This window comes from Belonocnema kinseyi, chromosome 4, assembly GCF_010883055.1.
Source record: "Belonocnema kinseyi isolate 2016_QV_RU_SX_M_011 chromosome 4, B_treatae_v1, whole genome shotgun sequence".
Taxonomy (NCBI): domain Eukaryota; kingdom Metazoa; phylum Arthropoda; class Insecta; order Hymenoptera; family Cynipidae; genus Belonocnema; species Belonocnema kinseyi.
This window is the reverse complement of record NC_046660.1, coordinates 140399816-140423046: the sequence shown is the minus strand read 5'-3', so window position 1 is coordinate 140423046 and position 23231 is coordinate 140399816. Positions and strand designations below refer to the sequence as shown.

Sequence of the window (23231 nt, the reverse complement as noted above, 5' to 3'; positions counted from 1 at the left end):
GTTCTTCATCCCTCTTAATACTTTTTTCACCTCCTCGGTAGTGATGGGTGGGCATTCTTTATCAGGTGTTATGAGGGCTACACATAACTCCTTGAAGCTATTAATTTTTTCTGAATCTTCGTCCAGTCTATTCTGAACTTCGTAGACTTCTCTCCAAAATACTTCGACCTCCTCTGGTTTGGGTGGGTGTTCGACTGTAACTGGAGGGTCTTGGAAGAGTCGAGATGGGTCAGAGAGAAACTGTTGATTTTCTCTGTCCCACCTCTCCCTCCGCTCTAGACTTCTCTTAGCGTCAGATAGTATCCGTATTCTTTCAACAATATGCTGCCTGATGGTCAGCAGCTTTGGCTTGTTAAGTGTGTGATAACGGGTCCGGAGTTCGCACGCGAACTTTCGAACCTTGGCGGTAAAATTCCTGCCAGACATGATGTAGTCAATCACACACTGAATGTGAGACGCGTACTGTCTTGCCAAGCCTATCTTTATGGCAAGTTGATGCATTCGTCTTTTGGTCTTATGATCAACCGTTGGTTTTGTTTTACGGTTCGCATTGGCCAAAGCTCTCGCTGCATTATACACACAATAATTGATAGCCCAGAGGTCGGATTCTCCGGAAAAATGTCCACTAAGCTCGTCATCCATTTCAGCCAGATCTTTAGGCTTGAGAGAAACCTTGGTGTTGATGTTTCTCCGGGTCGTAAAGCATCGCTCTTCATCTATTGTATGCCTGCCCGAGGTTGGTCTTAGTATCGTCTCTCTTTCTCTGTTGGCGGCTTGTTCTAGCTGTGATAGAGTAGGCGTTCCGCTTACATAGCCCCTTTTAGAGAGTAGTTCAGCATGGTTTCGCAGACGTTGCTGCGAAAAGTGCGATAGCTCCAGGTGTTTCCCGCACCACAGAGCATGCAGCCGTGCCATGTAACCCCGTTCAGGGGCCACACTCGCATCGTAGCACTCTAGCAAGTCGTGATTCAGTCGCTCCGTGCACCCAAAGTTCGCGAGTTCCCGCCTATCCATCGCATTGAATCCATTTTTTTTGGCTCCCCCAGCTCTAGATTGGTCGGCATTGGTGGCCGACCTATTGTCGGGAGCCCTGCGCGTTCTGTTATTTTGAACCGCACTTACTACAACTATGTTTGGTGTTGTCATTGTTGTTCCCACGAGAAGCTAGGGAAAGGGGTTCGTCCATCCTTGTAGAGCCCCGCATGCAAGGATAAGGCTGCGTACTCTGAGAGGTCGCCCAGTATCCCAGAGTCACCGTTCTAGACACCTCACGCGAGGACGCTTTCGGTGGCTTTGTCATAGGCCCTTTGATTTGATTTTAGAAGAATCAAAACCAACAAAAATGAAAACCAACAATTCTTTGATGGGTAGTTGATATTTAAAAAACATAGAAGTCATTGAAGTGTAAAGGGATTATTGAAAAGAGATCACTTTAACAGTGCTTACATATGTTTGTTATTAACAACAGGTATTGAACATGTGTCAATAAGTATGTGTTTTTAAAGAAAATTTTTAAAAGGTACTACTTATTAGGAATGCAATTTTTTTATAATAAATATAAATTAATTTTATAACAAATTGGAAATCGAAACCGTGTTGGAAAAATAAAAACTCTAAGAGATAACAAAATATAATAACAAATGTAACAAAATAAAATTATGATATAACAATATCCTAGAAAGTTGAATAACGAGATTAACAAATTCAATAGTATCTTAATAATTTCTTCGGTATTATAAATTAGAAAATAAGCCATTTTAATGCTAATAATTCAATTTTTAGGAACGAGAATTTTTGTTTTTTAAATATAACAATCCAACGAAATTTGTTGTGTGCAATTATTTCTTTAATTCAAACACATGTTTATTGCATAATTTATTGTTATCAAGAAATATAATACATTTTTTCAAAAATATATATGTCGAAAAAAAGGTGGGGGGGGGGGTGGAATGAATTCAACGAATAAGTAGATATTAGCCCAGATATTTATTATTAATTTACAAAACTTACAAACTAATTGGATCGGTCAAGGACAAATTAAAAAAAATTAATTTATAAATACATACAAACATTAATCTTTTTCTTTTGCAGTGTTATGCGTTTAAAATACTTATATTCATAAAAAACGTATAAAATTTCAATAACAATGTTCCGTTTTTTGAGAGCAACAATTTTTTAATATTTTATAACTTTTACTATATATCATGTTGTACTGAATTTTTTTCATAAATTAAAAGGGGTGGCTCAATGGTATAATAATATTGATGCTAATAATAATAATATATAATAATATATGATAATATGGATGGTAGCTCAAAGAAAACATCCAGAGGCGACTGCTGTCACCTTTAACGCTCGCGACATCTGTTTAAATATAACAGCTGTAAAAGACGAAATACAAACTACACCATGCTACGATCTAAAACCGGATTCACTCGTGTTTGGAATGTGTGCAATTACGAAAATGCGTGAATATTTAAATGTAGTTATTCGCGATTAGAAAGAGTAAGCAGAGTGTGTGTATATATATATATTTGTCCGACCATTTTCAATGACGAGTAAGTTTACAAATCGACAAGCATCGGGTGGGTCAGGATAAACTCATGAACCTAAATACAAAACATTTCTCTGTTAAACAAGATATCGCATAAGTGAAACTTTGTGAAAAGTGAAACTCGTCAACTATAACAATAAAATTGATCTTTATATCTTATTTCCAAATTAAAACTATTTTTCCTGACAGTTGTTTCCCTCTTGAATCCTTGAATCCAAAGATATTATTTGGATGAAATTAATAGACGATTGATAACTACTACATTATTTACTATGCATATTTTTGGTCCTCTGAGCCGGATTCGGGAGTGTAAAGAAAAATTAACTCTAAAAGTGGAAAAAATTGGATTTAAAAACGAGTTAGAAAAGTTCGCTATTGCAAAGCTATCGAGAAAACCAGTATGGCGTCGAAAGTCGTTATATTGGAATTTCAAGTCCAGTGTTCGCTTGTCTGATTTTTACCTGGATTATTGGTGTGGAAAATTGTTCTCACAATTTTTTGGCTTTTGGATTTTGTGTTAAACTCTATCAGAATTTCGAACAGTGCAATATCAAAACATTAAGTCTTTCTGCTTCTTCGTCTTCAAATGGAGAATTAAATGCCTCGCTTTGCATTGAAGAGTGTCTACAAGGCAAGTGTTACGGTGTTCAACTTCGCACTCTACGAAGTTTTCGGCTATCACTTTCGCATTATGCTGGAACATTATTTATTATTATTGCATTACACACGTATGGTTGCTCTACTGATTCTCTTATATTTATATTATGACAGCATTAGTATTACTAAAATAAAAGTCGCACACTATATCTCACCCATACGGCTGCATGTACGCCAAAGGATTATTGTTCAATTGAATGTTTAACCATACAGCTAATTATTTTCTCATCAGTTAAATTCAATTTGTTTAAATAATTTCTAGCTCATAATTGCTATTACCTCTGCATAATTTTTTCAAATAATTATGTCTAAAATGGAAGCGTTACGTATCGAGCTTGTTTTATTGCATGAAGCTATTATGCGTACAGAAATTAATTTAAAGAAACTCGCATGCGACAATCGAAATGATACAACTATTAGAGGTCGATTAGGACTGCTAAAAGAAAAATGGCATCGATGCTTAGAACTAGACCTAAAGGCTAGAGCGCTCTACACTTCGGAAGAAAAAAGACCGTAGGATATTCTCCTGAAAGTCAATTTCTGCAAATTGAAGAAGCTTATCTTGCAGCTCTCGATTATTTAAATTCAAAGTTGCATACTTCTGTGTCAAATTTTGCGGTAGAAGCTAGACAATCGACGCGAGAAAACGTTAATCAGCAAAATTATACTATTCCCAAATTACCTGATATTACGTTGCCTGAATTTTCAGGCAATTATGTTGACTGGGGAAATTTTCGTGATCTGTTTAAGGCGTTAATCGTTAATAATATTTCTTTATCTAATGTGTCTCGTTTATACTATCTAAACTCTTCGTTAGTACGTGACGCTAGTGATGTCATTAAACATGTGACAGTGACCGATGCGAATTTCACTACTGCCTGGGAGACAATTAAAATTCGCTATCATAATAAACGCGCTCTGATGAATGTTCATTTGCAAGCAATCGCGACTATACCGAATATCTCTTACAATTCTGTGGTGGAATTAAGGGTGTTACGTGATTCTCAGCATTGGGATGATGTTATGGTGTTTTGGATAGTGCGTAAATTAGATATGTCATCTTTGAACGAATGGGAGATGCACTTGGGATCTGGAACTGTTCTAACAAGTATACTTGTGGTTAGTGCCATCGTAAACATAACACATTACTACATATTGAATTTAAATCTAATTCTAATTCTGTTGATACAACGCCGGTGTTGACTTCCGCTAACACTCTTGCAATCAGTTCTCTAGTGGCCGCAACTAGTAATACGGGCTTGGTAATAAAAGAAATATCGGATAGCCATCCACTATCAATTCAGGGAGCCCATCATACGAATCTCAATGATGCTACAGTTTATTTTTTGAATAATAAACGCGATCTTTCAAGTTCTACTTTGCTCACAACCGCCGTAGTAAACATAGGAGCTGATAATAACCGGGTTCATGCCTTTAGAGTTCTCCTTGATCAGGGTTCGGAATGTTGTTTTTTATCTAAAAGATTAGTGAAAATTATGAATCCGAAGTATCAAAGGGATAATGCTTTAGTTTACGGTGTAGGAAGTGAGATAATAGGTGCCGCGAAAAAGTTAGCTCAAGTATTACTTTTACCAAAGAGAGGTGTGATTGAACCTGCAACAGCGCATCAAAGTATAATCGAGGAAGTTCTTCACGACAATTTGCTTAGGTTCTGGGACATAAGGGAACCAGCATCCAGATCCCTTTTGACTGCTGATGAGATGAGTTGTGAGCAGAATTTTGTGTCGACTCATCAACGTTTAGCATCGGGAAAGTATATGGTACGCTTGTCCTTTATGAATGGATCTCCGATAGATATTGGCAGTTCCTTAAATAGAGCAAGGTTAGTCTTGAAGAGAGTATATGCAAGTTTTCTTAAGGATTCAGCTTTATTTTCTCAATACACGGTGTTTTTAACCGAATGTGAACCGTTAGGTCATATGGAACGCATTCAGCGGTTTTCTGATGTTGATTCTCCTCAAACAGTTTATTTGCCCCATCATCCTATCCTTAAGGTTGATAGTTCTACCACTCGTTTAAGAGCAGTATTCAATGCCTCAAGTTTGACATCCAATAACACATCCTTGAGTTCGCATCTTCACATCGGGCCTAAAATTCTCACGGATTTAGTCTCCATTATAATATGCTGGCAATCCCATCGCTTTGTGCTTGTCGCCGACGTGAAGAAAATGTTTCGACAGATTTTGGTTAGCCCACGTGATAGAATATATCAACGTATAGTTTGGTATTCCTCTGAACAAAACGTTGAGGCTTGGCATTTTATTACAGTCACGTATGGGACTTTTCACCTTTTCGAAAAGGGTTGTTTTCATCTAAGAAAATGGGCAAGTAATAAGGAATTGTTATTGTCAGATTGTCTCTCAGGAACTCATGAGAGAGCGTTTGATTTTCTAATGGATGAAAATATTAAACTGAAAGTTTTGGGTTTGCAATGGGATCCCGCATTCGATGTTTTTCGATTTAGGGTTGAGCCCCGACCTATGGATTCTCCGACGTAACTTTTAATTCTCTCAGTTATCGCAAAGCTGTATGATCCAATGGGTTGGTTACCTCCAGTTGTAATAGTCGCTAAGCGTTTGGTGCATCAGCTATGGCTTCAAAAGCTGTAGTGGGATGAGCCTTTACTCACCGATTTGGAGAATTATTGGTCCAAATATTACAAGGGTCTTACCCAACTTCAAGTTATCCAGATACCGCGATGGACCGGACAAAGTGCTGACAATCTAGCTTGCGAGCTGCATGGCTTTTCTGACGCTTGGAGCAGAACTTATGCTGCAGTCGTATATCTCCGTATTATTCAGGATGATGGAAATGCACGAGTAACTCTACTAGCTGCTAAAACGAGAGTTGCTCCTATCCTACCTGTGACCATATCTAGACTTGAATTGTGTGGAGTTCTATTATTAAATAAGATTGTACATTTTCTAATCTCAACAATGGGGTTTGAAAGTATCCCACTTTACTGCTACACTGATGCCTCTGTAGTGTTAGCTTGGCTAACCAAGCATCCATCGACTTGGCGTATATTTGTATCTAATCGAGTGGCTCATATTCATGAGCTTGTTCCAAAGGCTAAGTGGAGATATGTTCCACTAAGGACAATCCCGCTGATTGTGCTTCTAGGGGTCTCTCCTCAGGAGAGTTAAAGGATCATCCCTTATGGTGGCATGGTCCACAGTGGCTGGTCAAACATTCTGCTAGTTGGCCAGAATCAAGGCCCGTTTTGTCTCAAGATATGGACCTTGAGTGGAGTAAGAAAGTTGCTCATCATACCATGAAGGAAGCTGAACAAAGCTTCGACCAAGCTTCCTTGTATTGGATCCGTCGAATTCAAAAGGAGACCTTCGAACCTGAGTTGTGCGGACTTCAACATGACAACCAGATAAAATAGAGCTCGTCTTTAAAAATGTTACACCCATGTTTAGACGCATCTGGTGCACTGCGTTTGGGGGGATGTTTAGGTAATAACCCAATCAGTTACAATGAAAAGCATCATATTATGTTACCGCGTCATCGAATAAGTGAGCTTAGTGCTCATCAAGCACACAATTAGATAGCATGGTGGTACGCAACTTACTTTAAGCACGTTACGCCAGGGATTTTGGGTGTTAGGATCTCGTGCGTTTGTCAAGAGATTAATTTATGTCTGTGTTTTATGCGTGAGTCAGCGAGCTACTCTTTCACAACAGCTGATGGGTAACTTTTCAAATTTTCGAACCACTCCAAGTCATCCTTTTACACATACTGGGGTACTATGCGGGTCCTTTCAACATACGCGTATCACCGGGGAGAGGTCAAAAGAGTTACAAGAGTTACGTAGCCTTATTCGTCTGCTGCATGACTCAAGCCATATATTTGGAACTTGTTTCAAATTACTACTGTGAAGATTTTCTAGCAGCTCACCACCGCTTTACAAATCGTCGTGGATTACCAGCTGACATGTACAGTGACAATGGTACCATATTTCAGGGAGCTGAAAGATAATTGCGTAATTGCCTTTTAAATCTACGTAAATATTTCAACTTACAGAATCAACTCGTCAGTCAAGGAAGTACTTGGCATTTCATTCCGCTTCTGCACCCCATTTCGGAGGAGTGTGGGAGGCTGGAGTGGAGAACTTCAAGCATCACTTTTGCCGAATAGTGGGCTCTAGAACTCTTACTTTCGAAGAGTTTTATACTACTCTTACACTAATTGAGGCAGCTCTTAATTCTCGTCCAATAGGACCGTTTTCGGATGATAGCAAAGATTTAACGTATTTGACCCCAGGGCACTTTTTGAATGGTGCACCGCTTTTGAGTCCCCCTCAACAGTCGATCGAATTTATTGCTGAGAATCGGCTATCTCGTTGGCAGGTAATACAACATATCGTGAAGACCTTTTGGCGAAGATGGGCCACTGAATATTTACACTCTTTACAGTGCCGATATAAGTGGACTCGTGAACAACCTAACCTTAAGATTGGTGACTTAGTATTCATGCGTAATGATGGTCTCCCTCCAACTAAATGGTCGCTTGGTCGTGTAACTATATGCTATAATGGTAAAGATGACTTAGTTCGCTCTGTTCGTGTTAGGACGGCTACTTCATAATTCGACCGACCGATTGTTAAACTCTGCTTATTGCCTCTTTCATTTAAAGCCTCTACTGAATTGTGCAATTTCAATAAAACTTAAAAACCCGAGTAGCATGGTGCCTGTCTTACGATTGCACTTACTTCACACTTAGGGTTAATTCTAAACTATACTTGTAATTATACCAATTTATTTAGTATTAAAAGAGTTTTCTATTTTTATTCGCATTCAAAATTATTTTTCATGGCAGGTGGTGAAACTGAATTTCAGTCGCAACTTGAGATCAATTTTATGCTTATTTATGCTTACTTACGTCAAGACTAATTTTCATGGTCGTCGGTAGCTTAATAAACAATAAGTGTTAATTAATTTGTCATACAATGATTTGCCAACTTCGGCTATGAAATCTTTGTTGTTTATTCTCGTGATGCGCACGCACACGAGGCGGGCGGTATGTTTGGAATATATGCAATTACGAAAAAGCGCGAATACTTATATGACGTTATTCGCGATTAGAAAGAGTAAGTAGAGTGTATATATATTTTTCTGAGCATTTTCAATGACGAGTCAGTATACAAATTGACGAGCACCGGCTAGGTTATGACGAACCCGTATACCTAAGTACAAAGCATTTCTTTGTTAAACAAGATATCACATAAGTGAAACTTTGTGAAAAGTGAAACTCATCAAATATAACAATAACATTGATCTTTATATATTATTCCCAAAATTAAAGCTATTTTTTGTCGGGGACAAAATACTATTTTTTGAGTAAATGAGGCGATATGTATTTTTTCAATTCGCCCAAAAAAATTTCTACGAAATTCTATTTGAATTTTGTGCTTTGTTTTTAAAAATCTCCAATTTTTTTCAATCTTCAAAAATTTCGGACCTCAGATATTTATCGTTTTATTTTTTATTTTTACAGCGTTTATTGCATGATTTTATAACCCACTGAAAAATATTTAAAAACTTCCAAATTAATAAAATAGCGGTAGTTTTTCTGAAAATATGTAAAGTTGCTTAAAAACCTACAATTATATATATTTTTTCCAATTTCGTTTAAAATGTTTAGTTTCATAATAAAGATATCTTCTGAGTTTTATGAGGGCTAAGTAACTTTTGCCGCGAGGAGAATTTTTTTTCTTCGTTTAATCAGATTTTCTATTTTTTCTAGTAAACAGCGAGAGATATTAAAACATTTGATTTAAAACTTTTCATGTCTAAAAAGAATCATTTTTTTTAGACGTGCAAAGGCATAAAGCTCATATGATGTCATTCTTCTATGAGAAAAAACTTTGTTTAAATACTGGGAAGAATAAAACGGTGGAATTTTCGAGAAAATCTTATATTTTTTCATCCAATTTTAAGAAAATGGAAAAAATTTTCTCTATAAAAGCCCATCTTTTTATTCATCCCAATATTTTTGAAATTTTTTTGTTAATATAAGAAAGCCATCTGATTAGCTTTATGTGGGCTAAACCATTTTTAGACCGAAAGAACTTTTTTGTCCTACAAATTTTATTTTTAAATTTTCCTCACATACGATGGTAAGGTATCGCAAAAGATCAAGGGTCATTTTAATACAAATTTTTTAGACGTGCAAAATAGTATCTCAAAATTTTTTCGTATCTATCGCTGTTTGCAAAAAAAAAATTAGAAATTTTGATAATATGAAAAAAAATCTTCTGACGAGAAAAGTTATTTAGCCCGCATAAAACTCGCAAGACACCTTAATTATGACATTTTTCGATCGGTTTCAAAATAAAACAGTAAACGTTGACAAATTTAAAAAGAAAACGATAAATGTCTCAAAGTTCTTTAAAATATTGTTTATAATAATAAATTCTCACATTACTTTTGTTTGAAGACAAAACACTGACATTTCCTGATTCGTTAACTTATGTGTAATGCAGTTTTTTTTAATTATTAGTGTGAATTCTATTTAAATTATTCTTCAATAATATTTGAAGTATAAAACTTGTAGACACATACATGCCGATGACATAACCTTGCCATCGGGATCCTTTACTTTTCGTATTTTGACAATTTGTTTGGGTAAAAAATGTAGCCCACAAACAACTTGGCCACTTTTTAAAGTGTAATCCTGCCGAGGAATTGCTTTTTCCTATTCGAGCAGACGATCTGAATCTGAAGGAACTGAAAGAAGAGTCCGCTTTTCTTTGACGACCTGCCCTTGTAACGTCCCATATTCAAAACATCAAAAGAATCAAGGAAACGCACTATATCTCACTATTATCACCAAAAGTCAGAATAATAAATTAAAACCCGCTATTTTATTATTTAAATAGTTTTGACATATAAGATTCAATGTTTTACTGGAGCAGGACAAATGACGCGCTATCTGGTGGCTAGCGGATGAGTTCAACCGTCATGTGGAACTTGTAAGCGACAACAGCTGCTATACAAAAGGGTCGAGGAGTCGGATAGGGCTGATTGGTATGTAATGGTCGTTTTTATATCTTCTTTCTGATAAGAATAATACAGGCAGGATGAAAATAATGCAGCTTAAAACCTATTTTCAACAATCCTTATAGTTATCATATTAAAAATATCAATAGCGGGAGTTGTTGTTATCTCACTTATAAATAATTAAATCTGTTATACAAAACGTTATGCGATGCGTTTAAATATGCCATTAGTTTCAATACTATGTTATGTATTTTTTGACATAGAATCTAATTCTGACATTTTTTATGCAAAAAATTTTCTTAATGCAATAATTTGCTTAAACAAAATAACTTTGCAAAACTAATCGCATGTTTGGATTAAGCGTACTCAAAAACCCCTTAAATAATTGATGTCGTATTTGTATTTTCTTTGCCTTTCTTATAAACATAAACAGTTTTATTAAATTTACCAAATGTATTATTCATTAATTTGTTCATTAAAAATCGTAATTAAAGACATAAAAGAACTATTCCGGATGTAACTTTTTCCATTCAATCTGATTCTGGTATTTGTTTTGCAAAATTAGTTAGTAACGCAATAATTTGTTTAAACAAATTAATTTTGCAAAAGTAATGGAAAATTTAAAACCAGCGATGCTTCCAACCCTCAAATCTATATCTGGTTTATTTAGTTCGTGGTTAAAAATCTTATAGTCACAGAAGAGTTTAAAAGACTAAGTTGGCGTTGGCCTAGTTATTATACAACATTTTTTATCCGCCAGATTAGACTCGCTCTCGATATTTATAAAGTAATAATAATAATAAGGATGATTGAAAATATGTTTTTCAAACGAACATTAAAACGATATTACGATAATAAAACGAACATTACATACAAATTAAAAACTTTATTTTTCAGCCACCATTTTTAATCCGCCATTTTGAAATTTAGCATTTTAGTAGTTTATTTATTACCAGCAACACGAAAAATATCAGATTGAATAATAATCTCGGGTTAATCATTGTTTTTTTTCACCTTAAAAATGGTGTACGTGAAGAGCATGTAAAAAAATCACGTTTTTTGAGATATTTTGGTCCGCCATTTTGAAGCAACAAAATATATACACACACATATATATATATAAATTAGTTTGACTCTTAAGAGTCATATAACTGCTTAAAATTCAGGTTTTTAATGTAGTTTTTTATACATGTGGGCACTTTTCAACATTTTAATATGGCGGTCACACAATGGTCGCCACAAACAATCTATCACTAAGCAGATTTAAACAAAATTTTAACTTTCGCGGGAACCTTCGGATAGTTCCAGTGGGACGTTCCCTAAGCATGTAAAATGTCCGCCGCTTGGGAGCGTTCCATTGGAACGTCCCAGGTACGTCCCACTGGGACCTGTGGGGAACCTTTCATTATTTTTATTATTAATAACAATTATCTCGTAAACCATAAGACCCGGTAATAAGCGTTGAATTCAAAAAAATTAATCATTTCTATTCCAATGAATACCCGATTTTTCCTCCGTCTAAAAATCCCCTAAAGGGAAACAGAAAAAGTACAAATCCTATTCCTCTCAATGGACTTAGTAAAATTTAACGAAAGCATTTATTTAACTTATTTTTCATTATTAAATCTTTTTATAACATATAAATTCGAAAAATATTCAAATTTATATTTATTTATATTTTAATCAATTATTTAAACTTTTAAAAAAATGACAAAAGAAATCTATACAAATGTGTGAATTTAAATAATTTTAACTCTAGAGAGAAAAAGTTGAATTGGTTGGAATTAAAATTTCAAAACTTATATTTCACATGAAGGAATTAAAACAACTTATTACACATATTTTGTAAACTAATTAGAAGGAATTAAAAAAATTAAAATATGACAATTTCTGAGGAATAAAAGATATCTTTGTGAGGTGTGTTACCGGTACAATTAGAAGGAATTAAATATATTGAAAACACGTTCTCTTTGGGAGAATAGAAAATCGTGTGGCGGTCGCTATGGAAATAGAAGTGAATAAGTTGCGGAAGTATCATTTTATTATGGTGGCATTTTAGACATATGGAAAAATCGCTCGAACAAAATAATAGTATAATCTTCACTTTTGCGCTGAAATCTGAAAATATTAATTTTTCTCTATTCTACGCTTATTACCGGGGAGATAGATAAAAATAGATGTCATTTTTGAGTTTTGAATACCGTATATACTACATTGTAATACGGTATCTATATCATAAACTGACATTAATTTTGACCTATCACTTATGGTTTATCGGATATTCATTAATAATAATAACAATAACCATAATTTATTCTTTGAACTTTCCAGTGGAATGTTCCTGGAACGTTCCACTGGAACGTTCCTAAGTGGCGGACATTTTATACGCTCAGGGAACGTTCCGTGCTACTAAGGATGCTATCCAAAATTAGATTAAATTTGAAGAGTCCTGCAGTGACTCAAAATTGAGGTTTTTGTATGTAGTTTATAATGCTGGAGGTCAATTTCGCGTTTTTAAAAATGGCAGAAACAAAATGGCGGCTACAAGCAATGTATCATTAAAAAAGTTTTTCATAATTTTAATTTTCGCTTGGTAATTTAAAAAAACTTGAAGTCTGTACAAATGTATTCTGATAAGTTTGCGGTTAACAAATCATTAATAAATTCTCAGAAGTGATGAACAAAAATGGCGGATGCAACATCGCCGAAGCAAAACTTTAATGATGTATCTTGCATGTTGTCCAAAATTAGAATAATTTTTAAGAGTTGTGCAACACCTCAGAAATAGGGTGTTTTAATGTGGTTTACGATGCTAAAAGTAATGTAGGTTAAATTTTTCTTTAAACTCTTGTTTTTGTACTCATTCAAGGATTCGTTAAACTATAAGCAAGTATACTCATAAATTTTGTTCAAAAACTCAGAAATACAGTGTCAAATTCAGTGAATTAAAAATGTCGGAGTCAATATGGCGACAGCATACCTTCCGTAAGAAATTCTATGCTATCCAAAACTAGATTTATTTTTAAGAGTGGCATGAGGGCGTAGTCCCATGGAGGTAGATTAGTAGAATAATAGAACAGTTTTTATCAATGAGGTGCCTGCATCAGTTTGCGAGAAATTAACAAAAAGTATTTTGAAAAAAATGAAGCCTAGTGAATCTTTTAATATTTTCAAATAATGTCTTGTTCTTATTATAAGTTCGGTACGAATGAGCGTGCAGTGTGTGAAAATCACTTTTTGGGGTTTGACATCATGTGGGTGTCGGAAGTGAGAGGATCTGATGCAAACATCATGAGTACGGTACGGTTGTTTATATATTTTAGTATTTCATAGTCTATTCATTTCAGACATGAGATTTTTAATAATATAATTAATTGTTGAATACAAAATCGCCTTTAAATTGAAACAAAAATGATAAATATAGCAGATGGTTTGCTTACTGCGTTTACTTGCAAATTTTTTTCAATTAACTTTTACCGTTGCAAAAAAAACTATTGCGATTATTTCGTGACCTTCTATAGGGAATTTTAACGTTGAATCCGAATTTCAACAGTTTAAAAGTTGATTTTGCTGTTTTTTCGAGTTTTTTTAAAAAGGAACCGAATGGGGACCCAATAGGGTCTTTACGGGTACTTTGTAAAGGCTTCATTCGGTTCCTTCGGTCCGCCAGGGTATAGAACGTATAACTTTCAGGTTAAATTCAGAATACCAAGGTTAAGAAAAGGAGCTCTTCCTCAAAAACTTCCAAACAGCCCAAAATATTTGTCGACTAATCAGAAAAAGCGAGAATCTCCTAAAAAGAGAAATATTTCTAAAACCGCTGAAACGATAAGCAGTCCACCTAAGGAATTACACCCTAATGTATTTAGAGAACTAGATAATTTGTAAATGGATGCTAATAAAATTATTAGGGGTAATGAAATTATAGAGGGTAGTGACATTATAGAGAGTAATGCCATCATAGAGGCAATGAAATAATAGACGGTAATGAAATAAGAGAGACCTGGGACATTCCAGATGATATTCCCGTTTTTCACAAACTGTAATCCCCCTCAAAATAATCTTTTTCAAATCATATTTAATGACACAAAAACTGTTCAATTTCCTATTTCTTAGGCAAGGCACAATGTAACATTTGGAAATTCTAAAATTATTCGATTCACACAGTACACAGCTAAATTAGTGAAAGGTGTTATTGAACCAGTATCTTCAAAACAAATAGTTGTCAAGGATAATAAAAAATTATGGATAGTTATTTTTGGAAAACCTATTAAATTAAACACACACTTACGACTTTCGACGTCATAACAATTTTTTAGTGCTACCTTGCAGTAGGTCTATTAGAAAGTTTGTATATTTATAATTATATTAATTTAACTTTATTTTAAATACTTGAATACCAGGGTGTCTACCCTATCTGGAATTTTCAGGGAATTTATTGGTTAAAAATAGCTTTTTTAGTAGAAAATTCGTTTTTTTTTTGTGTTAAAAATAAACCTTGTAGGCTGAAAATTGATGTTGTTGGTTTAAACTTCAACTATCCCAGTTTAAGATTTATCATTGTGGTCGAAAATTTATCCCTTTTTTCAAAATGTAATTATTCTTTAATAAGTAGTTTTTTAAATTAAAAATTGGTTTTTTATTGAAAATTAATTTTTTAATCTGAATATGTACCTAAATTATAATTGAATATTCCGTCGTTTTAACTAAAAATTTATTTCTGGGTGAACAGTTATGTTTTAAACTGAAAATTTAACTATTCCATCTTTGATTGAAAACTGTTCTTTTTTAGTTCAAATATCAACTAATTGTATAAAAATTAATCTTTTTTTTAATGAACATTTATTTACAAATGCAATATTTTTACTTGAGAAGTTCGGAGCTTGAAGCGGTTTATAATAAATTTAATATAGTAACCACAATAATTTTACCTAAATATTATTCGGAACTGATTGCCATTGTGATTCACACCTATTTAATTTTGAGAATGCGGGAGTTAACCAAAAACGAAATGCTTCACATTCGAGAACAAAAAAAGTTGAATTCAGCGAGAAAAAAGCTTGTACGATTAAGCAACAGATGAATTCTTGAACTGTATAAATGTATTTATGATGTTCGGTTTAATTTAAATTAATATATACATTATATTAAATAATATTAAAACCATTTTATCATTTATCAGCAGTGTTATTGGTTTTTTACCACATCATTCCCTCAAACATTTTAATTAAATTTCCATTACTGTTGAAAAATATTTTCTTCAAAACTTGGAATCGTTCAGATTTTAAAGGTATAAAGATTCTTAGCTATGCAATTTAAGTTGTAGCTTTACATACTCTAATTATTACTATATTTATATTGGATATAAGTGATATATTTTTTATTAATTCTTCTGATCCTGTATATGTTTTAAATATTTTTGTCATTGAGATCGTAAATATCATTAATTTTTTTATTTATTACATCAATAATTTTAACAATAAATAAATTTTTCAACTAGGACAAATAATAAAATCAATACCCGTGTGGAAAAAACTCCGCTGAGCCTTCTTAGGAGGAGGGCCCCCGGCGGGGGCCCGCATAGATGTTCCACGCATGAAAATTCTATGAGGGCCCCCGTAGAGGGCCCAGCTCGGTTGCCCTCACGGATCAACGATAAAATGTCTGTCTCCAAAGGGTGAGTATTTTTTGACACCACAAATTTTGAGGTTTCATGAGTTCAGTCTTACAAACAGTGAATTTCTGACAATAATTCGATGACACTTTTTTGAGATACGAACTCTGACAATATGGATGTTGCATAGAGGCTCCCGCTGGGGGCCCAGGTCGGTTGCCTTCACGGATCAACTATTAAAATTTCTAAGCCGGAAGGGTGAATATTTTGTATCCTAAAAAATGAACATAAAAAATACTTTTAAAAATGCGGTTCATGCGTTTTAAAATTTCAAAAAAACTATAAATACAACTGTTCGGAAAACAACTTTTTCCTGATTTTTTTAAAAGTAAAGAATTCTAAGCTCCATCTTTATGAAAAATTGTAAATGTTCAGAAAAATGCACATTTTATGTCAATCCTAAACGTTGCAAAATATTATAAAACACCTAAAAACTAAAGCTTACACGAAAGTTAAAAAAATGATATTAATAAGAAATTGTCCAAATACACGATCAAATTTCTGTGTTTCGTTGTTAAACATTTTTAATGTTCATGAAAAATTACATTTCCTGTCATTGTAAAAAGTTGTAAAGTAGTCTACAATGGGAAAAAACTAAATATTATGCGAAAAAAAATTGTAATAGATTTAAATTAATTATTTAATAATTATTTTATTTATATTCCTGTTAACAGTTCGTGTATTTTACAATTACATAATGTCGTATAATAATAAATAATTAGAAAAAGAGAGCTTAAAATTGTGTGCTTTAACTTTTCTGAATTGTACCTTATAAGGATGGCTTTTTCACCGAGATTCAACTTGTCGGTTTGAGCGCAGTGGTTAGCACTCCCGACTATTATGCGATAGATTTAGGTATAGATATGTAGGTTCGATACCCCGTAGAATTAGAAACTTTATTTGTAATATATATGTAATGTATGTATTTACTCTAAACAGGACTATTAATATCTTCAGACAAAATACTCCCAATCAATTAATATTTCTTTTTTAAATAATTTTTTTGCCATATGGTTAGAGTATAGCAGTACGGTACTAGTTAGCACTGATGCAATACTTCCGCCCATGGTGAATTTCCTATTGGAATAGTACTGTGCCAGTAGCGATATCAAGTGCTGGCCCAACACTAACAGCCCAGTACAAAATTGTGTTATCATCCCAGATATATGCCCATGTTGGACCCCTGTGGATTAGCATGTCGTTTCCATGAGGGACCCTGTCTGGATTGCCCTCATGGATTCCACATGGCTTGAGGGCAATCATGCGGGGTTAAAATCCGACGTTAAAAATTGAACTATTTGTTTAAAAATTCATGTATTTTGTTGAAAAATTGTGTTTTTTTGTTAAAAACATAAAAATTCTTCGTTGAAAATTCATCTGGTTGATGGAGTATTCAACTGTTTTATTGAAAGTTCGTTTTTAGTTGGTCAAGAACTAATTTCCTACCGACTACTGGGGGATAATAACAATGCTTATACACCCCTATAGTGTGTATGCGTTGCTGGAGGTTTTTAAAATTGTGTCCGTTTTAAAAAAAAGATAAAGTAAGAATTTCGCAAAATTGTTGGGAGTTATCAAAATCCGATACATGCGTAAATATGAATAAATCGAAAATTGTGATCTGTATGCTCTAAAAGATGAAGATCTGACTGAAAATGTCAGTGCAGATTCCATTGCTCATATAAAATGCAATAGCAACTTATTGAGTTTTTGATTTTAAGATTGAATTTTACAATTCCAGAGCGAACTGCTCGCAGTAAAAAATTTCTCAAAGGGAAGGAGGATAAAAACATAAAAACCTATTTTTTATTTCAATACTGATTGAAATAGTTTTTGTATTTTTAAGAAAAACTTTACAAATTTGCACGAAATTTTTGTGAAATTTGTATGAAAAATTTCATGAATTTTCAATGTTTTTCCAACAATGAGTATTTTTTTCGTATGAAGAAAAATAAGAAAGAGCTTACTTTCGTAAAGTTGTTATATTAGCTTTTTGTAACTTTTCATAGCAATAAATAATTTTTCATAGATTTTTGTAGATATTCGGATGATTTACATTAAACTGAAAAAAGAATGCAATCCTGCAACGTTTTAATGATATGGTCTGATATCCCACGATTTATCATTTAACTCCTTGCACTTCACTTTTGTGACAAAAACGGCTTTATAAAATGTATAATCTTCTTATGTTGTATATGCTTTTAAATAATGTATCGTTTAAGAAATACAGGATTGATTAAAGAATCACAATCAGTACAGTGATAGACGGCACTGCACTAATATTTTCACACAGATTTTCACCTTTCAGATCACAATTTTTTATTCTTCTGATGTGTCGGGGTTTCACGTTCTCCGGAAATTTAAAAAAATACTCACTCTCTATCTTCCAAAAACAATCAATGTTCAAAACCTCTCAATCGCGAACACACACTTTTGAAGCAGCCGTCGCCATCTTTCAGCTAGCATTGTGGAGGTACGAGGTGGTGAGGTGACGGTGGAAGAGAATCGCTAACTCGTATTATCGACTTCAAATTTCGATTCGATTATTATTCCCAACATTGATTCGAAAATACATGCTCATGCTTGAACTGAACGGCTCTCATTGGCCCTAGTACGCGTAAATATTTAATATTCAAGTACAGACACGCGCCGTAGCCAATTAACGTGACTAAAATCCAAGCAAGCGCAGATCAAGGCAGCTCCGTTAAGATCATTGACTTCACGAAAACTCGTGTGACGTTCCATTACTGTCTAACATACTGATGCCTCGCATCACACGCGTGCAGCTATCAAAGAAGGAACAATCGTGACTTTTTCTATTGCTGTTTAACCCACTGACGCCTCGTATCACACGCATATAGCAATCGAAAGCGAATATCGTGACAATCACATTCGACAATATCGTTTAGAGATTTTCTATTAAGTGTGTGTGTAAATTAAAAAAAGGCTTAAGGAACAACCGCAAGATCCCACTGGGAGCAACCATCATCTAAATATGCCGTTGCAGTTCGCGTTTGAGGTCTTGATACATCTCCTTCTTATCCTTCTCCTTGACAGTGATGTTTTAGTCGGTAGAATGCAGAAATTCGATCACGAATATAGTTCTCCAAGTTTTGAAGAACGATTTCAGGCCTCGGGTGTGCAACGGAGATGGCTGTTCGGAAATTTGTAGTTCCAGAAAATTTGACACTTCTCGTTTTGGATATTTGACTCTATCTCCCTTGGGGCGTTCGGCAGGACAGGGTCGCAGTCTAAATCGTAAGAACGACAAAGATAGTGATAAAGCACTCTTATTGCCGCAATATGTCTTTACAGATACTTAGTTTCCGCGTGGGTGAGACACCCAGATAGTATGAGTTCTAGGTACTCAGCGTGTGTATGACATGCTCTGCACCTATATCTGGGAACTTCTTGACACAAAATGCGGTCGCGGCATACTAAAGTGGAAATTACAATATCCAGACAGGCGAAAATGTAACCCTATGTACCCGATTTAAGCCCTGATGATTTGAAAAAAGCAAAATTTCGCTCTTTTGACAAGGACTGTTTTTCTAAATTTCTGCAAAAGTTTCCGTGCATTTTCTTGTCAGTTAGCTCTTGGCGGAATTTTTGAACCTCTGCTTTATTCTGCTCGGCTTTTAGAAAAAAAGCATCTAGATGTAATAATGCGCTTTTCTCACATCTGATCTTAAAGTTCAGGCCAAGGGTGTCGGCCGCCTGCTCTGCGGCTTTGTAAAGGAACCTTCTTTTGCCAATCATCTCGCGGTTCTTGACCTTGTTCAACGTTGTCAGATTTTAAGACAAAATCTTCCGAAAAAAATGCTAGTATCTGCTTCAGAGAGACTTCTTCACTGATGTTGCGTCCTGAATGCGGCTTTGAGGGACGCCCACGTACGCATAGATCTCTCCAGTGTCAAGATGTCTAATAACATTTATATCCACAAGATCAGGGTCCTCGGGAACGCCAATAAGCTTTCCTTTCTTCCGATAAATTTTGGAACATTTGTCCAATCCAAAGTCCATCCCAAATTCGCCTGTGTACTGCTTGGCGATATTTAAAGCACTCTGAAGATTGATTTTACCAAAGCATAGATCTTTAGATCATCCATACAAAATATATGAGTGATCTTATGCTCGTGATGATTAGGTAGAAGTATGATGCAAAAAAGCAGAGGACTCATGGTGTCGCCGTGAAAGACGGCCCTATGGAAGGTGACATTGTTCGTTGTAACTTGTCACTTGAATCGAAAGGTTTCCGGTAGTCAATCCAGGTCACTGACAGGACGCGTTGATGGGCTGATGCGTCTTTTCAGACGCACCTGTGAATTAGGAGTTTCTGTTGGCATCCTGCTACACCTTCTTTCAAGTCACGTTCATACATATCTCTCTACAGATGCTAAATTCTTTTGACAATCCTATTTTAGCATCGCTGTAAAAATCTTATAGTGTGTTCAAACAATTTATTAGCCTGCAATTCTCTTGGTTGGACAACTTGCCTTTTTTCGGCAGGAGTATAGTGTTTCCTAACACCAGCCATTGCCGAATGGGCGTTTCCGGCTTTAAATATGAGGTAAATATGCGGGCCAGATGTTGGTGTGTAGGAGTAAACTTCTTCCACCAGAAGTTCTTGATGCCATCTGGTTCTGTAGCAGAAAAGTTTTTCAAACCATAAACTCCTCCCAGACATTCTCACGAAGGGATTTATCTATTTCAGCCAGATCTTAGGGCTTAGGAGAAACCTGTATGTTAATGTTCCTCCTTGTCCTAAAATCACTATCGTCTCTCAGAAGGTGCATGTCTTTTTGCGGTTAGTCTCAATTTCGCTTCCTCATCTTCATATTTAGCTTGTTTATGTAGTGATTGAGGAAGCGTTCGGCGCACATATCCAGTTTTTAAGAGGCAGACACGTTGATTTCGCAATGACTGATGCGAAACGTGCTGAAGCTCTGGGTATTTCTGGCACCATAAAGAGTGTATACGTGACATAAAGCCTCTTCTAACAGGGATAATTCTGGCATCGTAGTATTCTAGCAAGTCATACTTGAGTTGATTCATCCACTCAATGTGGGCGTTTCGCTGGTTCGTCGTCATTCTTTCATCTAAATTATGTTCAGTACCCCGAACTCCAGGGTAATCGGCACGGTTTGTCGACCCATTGTCGGGTGCTCTGCGCGTTCGACCGTTTTGAATCGCATTTACAACTTTTTGGTGGTTTGATGGTATCATTGTTGTTCCCACAAGCAGCTAGGGAAAGGTTTCGCCCGTCCTTGTAGAGCTCCGCATTAAAACATGTAGCTGCTTACTCTGAGAGATCGCCCGGTATCCCAGAGTCGCCCTATTACGACATTTCGCCCAGGTGCCATTCAGCATTCGGCACGATTGTTACACCTCCGCTTAGGGGTTATTCCTTCGGGACCATCCCTAGACAATTGTCCGCAACTGCTTATTAATCATCGTAACCATATTCAGCAGAAACCTTTGGTCCAGGGACCCGCTAGCCACAACACGAGGACGCGTTCGGTGGCTGTGTCATAGGCCCTATGGTATGTGTAACGACTTAAAATTTAGGGTTTTATGGAGTTTTTTTTATGAATGTGGGCACTTTTAAAAATGTTTACATATCGGCCATAAAATGGCGACTACGAACAATGTATCACTAAGCAAATTTTTTGAAAATTGTAACTTTCGCTTTGTAACTCTTTAAAAAAATGTTTGGCAGCCGAAAAATATGTACTAATACTTTTTCAGTTACCCATTCATTGATGAATTGTCATAAATGAAAAACAGAAATGCTGAATCCAATATGACGACACGAAAATTTTAACGATATATTCCATGCTATTCAAAATTAGACTAATTTTAAAGAGTCGTATAACAGTTCAAATGTTAGGTTTCTTTATGTAGTTTACGATGTTGGAAGGCAATTTGATGTTTTTCGAAATGGCGGCAACAAAATGTCGGTTATAGGTAATTTAGGTCCAAAACTATATTTACTTTTAAAAGTCGTATGAGGCTTCAAATTGTAGAACTTTTCATATAGTGTCTGATGTTGACGGGTAATTTTCCGAATTCGAAAATAGCGACTACAAAATGGCTACGAACAAAGCTTTCCAAATATCTGATTCTTGCCTCGTAACCTCATTGAAAAATTTTGTAATAATGTGAAAATATATTCTGGTTAGTTCAAACTTCGATTTACTTGTCCAGTAGTCTTACAAGATTTCAAAATTTAAGGTATAGTGTTCACGTGCAATTTCTTTAATTTCACCCTGATCTTGTGGATATAAGTGTTATTAGACATCTTGACACTGAAGAGACCTATGCATACGTGGGCGTCCCTCAAAGCCGCACTCAGAACGCATCATCAGTGAAGGAGTCTCTCTGAAGCAGATACTAGCATTTTTTCGGAAGATTTTGTCTTAAAATCTTTCGGCGTCGAACAAAGTCTAGAACCACGAGATGATTGGTAAAAGAACGTTCCTTTATAAAGCCGCAGAGCAAGCGGCCGATACCCTTGGCCTGAACTTTAACATCAGAAGTGAGAAAAGTGCATTACTTCATCTAGATGCTTTTTTTCTAAAAGCCGAGGTGAATAAAGCAGAGGTTCAAAAATTCCGCCAAGGGCTAATTAATTAGAAAATGCACAGAAACTTTTGCAAAAATTTAGAAGAACAGTCCTTTGCAAAAGAGCAAAATTTTGCTTTTCTCAAATCATCAGGGCTTAATTCGGATACACAGGGTTTCATTTTCGCCTGCCTGGACATTGTAATTTCCACCTTAGCATACCACGACCGCATTTTATGTCAAGAAGTTCCCAGCTATAGGTGCAGAGCATGTCATATACACGCTGAGTACCTATAACCCGTACTATCTGGGTGTCCCACCCACGCGAGAACTAAATATCTCTAAAGATATAATGCGACTTTTAGTGTACTTTATTACTATCAAATTTTCTGGAACTACAATTTTTCGAACAGCCGTCTCCGTTGCACACCCGAGGCCTGTCATCGTTCTTTAAAACTTGGAGAAACGAACGATATTCGTGATCGAATTTTTGCATCCGACCAATTAAAACATCACTGTCAAGGAGACGGATAAGGAGGAGAGGTATCAAGACATCAAACGCGAACTGCAACGACTGTACCCAAAATATTCGGTTAAATTAATTGTCCTTGTGATCGGTGGTCGCGGAGGTGTGAAGCTATTTATGGTTCGCAACCACAAAGCCATAACCGCATGCCAAACATATGCTAAAGTGTCATATTTAGATGACGGTTGCTCCCAGTGGGATCGTGCGGTGGTTCCTTAAGCCTTTTTT

The 23231-nt window shown here is 35.3% G+C and overlaps 1 protein-coding gene across 11 annotated transcripts in view; it reads left to right on the top strand.

The window, feature by feature from the left end:
- LOC117171308 (exocyst complex component 7) overlaps positions 1–23231 on the top strand; it is a 336468-nt gene that overhangs the window by 305809 nt on the left and 7428 nt on the right. Inside the window, exon 10 of one of the 11 annotated variants that reach the window (XR_004466862.1) lies at positions 10155–10266. The exons of the other annotated variants lie outside the window; for them this stretch is intronic. The gene's annotated coding sequence lies outside the window, so the exon portion shown is untranslated. The remainder of the gene's footprint in view (positions 1–10154; positions 10267–23231) is intronic. 11 annotated transcript variants of the gene reach the window in all.